Source organism: Stegodyphus dumicola, chromosome 9 (genome assembly GCF_044657685.1).
Source record: "Stegodyphus dumicola isolate Sdum_Otavi_A_Nest chromosome 9, ASM4465768v1".
NCBI lineage: Eukaryota > Metazoa > Arthropoda > Arachnida > Araneae > Eresidae > Stegodyphus > Stegodyphus dumicola.
This window is the reverse complement of record NC_140776.1, coordinates 57,203,374-57,207,148: the sequence shown is the minus strand read 5'-3', so window position 1 is coordinate 57,207,148 and position 3,775 is coordinate 57,203,374. Positions and strand designations below refer to the sequence as shown.

The window sequence follows — 3,775 nt, the reverse complement described above, 5'->3', positions numbered from 1 at the left end:
ATTTTTAAAATATACGAAATACTTAAAAAACTTTTAGAAACTGAAATTTCTTGCAAATATTTGCATCATACTTATTATACTACAAGCGTTACCTCTGTTCTGAAAATATTTTTTCTATTAATATCCACATAAAAAAATATATAAATCCTAACATCATGTTCAAAACTTTTCTGTAAGCAATTTTTTTAACTTAACTTACATAGCTTTTGGTGGTGCCACGTACTCAGATTAAAGATTGTAATTTAAAAGATAATTAAAAAAATTGTTTTTAAAATTGCATTGAATTGAATACAATGAAAACAAGTATGTCTACATATGAATTCAATTACTACTGCTTCTTCAATAACTGTTCATTTTTAAAATTTCATTTTGAAGTTTCGCAATTTAATTACCTTAATATGAATCTTACATACATTACTTTAGAAACTTTTCTATCATTCTCAGAAAGATTTATATTGCATAACAAATTTTAAACAAACTGATTGCATGATAATAACATATATAAAAGTGAACAGAATCTATATTAGCTAAACATATGCATTTAAGTTTCATCATGATAAAATGATATTTAACGATTTGCAAAAAACATTGATATTTAAATTTAAGAACACAGTACTTTGTCAAGAATCAAATTTACTCTGCATTTGATATTCTACATATTATGTAATGAAATAAGTGTTATGCTTTTAACCCCTTACGACAGTTATTTCATATAAAATTAGTTTCCAATTAAAATAAATAATCATAAATTTTGCTGACAATTTTTATATTACTAGTGTTAGTAATTATTACAAGAGATGATGCTTCAGATGTCAAAAGTAAACATAAATTCAATTCGTAAAACATAATGGATAAAAAATTACAACTTATAAAAGCCAACAAAAAGTTTGCTGAGGGTCTCTTAACCGTGACGTCACAAGCCAGTTTCGTTTCAGAGCGCAGGCCTTATCTATCTCGATGGTGACGACTGTACTAAGATGGAACAGCAGCGCCATCTAGTGAACGCGACATTTTAGAACTGTTTTTCTACTAGGCAATTTCACCTCCTTCATTATACTCCGTGACCTATTCTAACCTTCTTGGTTATTACTTGCTGCGACATGAAAAATCACGTGAAAGTCTTCTCTTCTTCTGAAAGAGAGAATGGAGGGAAAGTCCCCATCCTTCCACCCTATTTTGAAAATAACGTCTGAATGGCGCATGCGTGTTTGCGTTCATGGTCGCGGATGAGGCTAAGGCTCCTATATACCAGGCTGAATCATCAGGCATTCGCGCTCCCAAGTGGGAGATTTAATGGCGGCTATGTAGTTACAGTGCAACAATTTTTTGTGTTTTTTTTGTGTAAAATGGGCGGATGTACAGCTATTAATTGTTCAAATCATTCACGGAAAGGTCATACATTGGTAAAATTTCTTAAAAATGAAGAAAGAAGAAAAATATGGGTAAATAATTGCCGAAGAGACAATTGGAAACCTGGTCCAGGCGCTGAACTTTGCTTAGTAAGTAAGTATAATGTTAATTACGCCTTCATTTAGAGTTTATATCTTCTCAGATGTTTATAATGTGCAAGTAAAGTGAAATTCTTGTGTACAATAACCTGAGTATCTGCTAATTTCTGTAATAATAGCTATAATTAAATTAGTCTAGGGTTAATGTACCTGTCGCCAAACATCGCCAATGTAGATGTTTTGAATGTGGAAAAGAAATTTCTCATCTAATATGAAGCGCGGATTTTGTTTTCCTGTGCTAATTGTGGAATTTATACTAATGTAACATGAAAATCATTAGCATATTGAAATTTATTAAAAAATAAATAATAATTTGGAAAGTCAAGATAAAATCTGAATGATTGCTAAAGATATATGTAACATTATACTATAGTTGCAATATCGTTGGAATGATATATAATTTTTTTCTTTATTTTATAATCATTATTGTTAAAAAGTTAGATGAGTTGTTTATGCACGGTGCCCACTACTGTTTCTTGGTTAAAATAACTTCCAGAATTTTGACATTGACATCTGAAGTCAATAGAATAAATTGAATAGTGTGAGACAAAATGTATATAATCTGACTTCAATAATTGCAAGGATTGTGCAAGTTTATTTATAATCACAGTATTATACAATTTGGCAATGGAGTAAAGATTTAGAAATGAATGCAGAACATTCAAATTAGTATTTTCTTGTTTCTAATATATAGAAATATAGTCTATTTTCAAGTATAAAAGTTTTACTTAAAAGTATGGGAAAGCAGATTTGTTTCATGCATGATCTTTATAATACTGGTATGAAATGAATGAATTTTAATCTGTAAACAATTTTTTGTTAATATTGAAATGCGTTTCTTTGGGTACATTTTTAGGCACTTGTGGATCATGTCAGACAACATGCAATAGAAAAAAGATGTCCATGTGCATAAATTTTCCCATTGTGTTACTTCATTTTATATAAATTTCAAGGATAATTCTTTTCATTTTTATATGGCATGTTATCAGTATAAAGGCTAGTGAAAATAAATTGGTATGTGTATCTGTTTTTGAAGTGTAATGCTTAAATAAAAAGATGGTGTGTGTGTTTCTTCATTTAAACAAAATTTCAAGGATAGTATTTTTCAGTGTTTGTTATTTCTCAATGTAAAGGGTAACAAGGGGGAAAAAAACTGGTATGGTATATCTGTTTTTTAAGCATGATAATTTTATTTATTTCTTTAGTGATGCATATATATAGAGAGATGGTGTTTGGTCCAACTGAAGTTATAATAAATCTAATTTTACTAGATCTCTCCCTCCCCTCAGGTGTAGAAAATTTTCAAGTGCAGAAAGTTTATTTGCAGAATTAATTCATTTCTGATAAACTTATTATCATTAATTTTTTATATAACATGTTATTAAGTTACACATTTGACTACTGTGTAATAAAATTGTATTTAGGGCAAAAAATTAACTATAATTTTGCATCTGGTGACTAATATCATATGCTTCTAAGAATATTACTTTAACTTTTTCCATAATTTTTGTATTTCAGGAACATGAAACTGTTATTTTGATATACTTAAATAATAAAAGTGTGTATCTGAATCAATTAATGGATACAAATATTTTACAGTTATTTTTAGAAGATATTTGCCATATCGCTTCTAATAATTCATAAAATATGTTAAAATATAGGTAAATAATTTGGTGCAGAATTCAAATTTAGGGTTTAAAATATAGTGAATCATAAGACTAAATGATTTTTTATTGTCACGATTTGCCTGGGCTTAAGAACGTACTTTTCGCCCGGTGGAAATTGTCATCAAACTGTCCTGAACAGGCTTTTTGTTGATAATAACTTCCAGGCCTATCAGTACCTCCTTTTGAGTGGAGGGTATGCAAATATAGTACCCAATTTAAATTACATTGTGATTGTAATAATATTGTGGTATTAAATAAGTGATTATAATTACAATTTAGGTAATTGCATTGTAATTATATTACATTGTATCTGTGAACTCTTAATTTCATTACTTTATGCAATTATGTTGTAAGTGCATAATCTAATTGCAATAATATAATCTATTCGCAATTACAAAATAATTATAAATGCAGTTACATCTTAAATAGAGGCCATTTTAATACTTTTAAATTTTCGCAAGATAACTTCCCATTAAGGTTCATTTGGAAGAAACTATGCAAATACTAAAAAAGAAGTTATGCAATTTACATATTTTGTACAGTACTTTCTTGTTATAATGCTGTTCAATATATCTTCAATACTTTTGTAAATTTAACAAC

The 3,775-nt window shown here is 28.3% G+C and overlaps 1 long non-coding RNA gene across 1 annotated transcript; it reads left to right on the top strand.

Annotated features, from left to right (window-relative positions):
* Window positions 1-1,071: 1,071 nt before the first annotated feature.
* On the top strand, window positions 1,072-3,284 carry LOC146995355 (uncharacterized). Its single transcript, XR_015043203.1, has 2 exons — window positions 1,072-1,499; window positions 2,365-3,284. It is a non-coding gene; the product is annotated as an uncharacterized LOC146995355 (long non-coding RNA).
* Window positions 3,285-3,775: the final 491 nt, after the last annotated feature.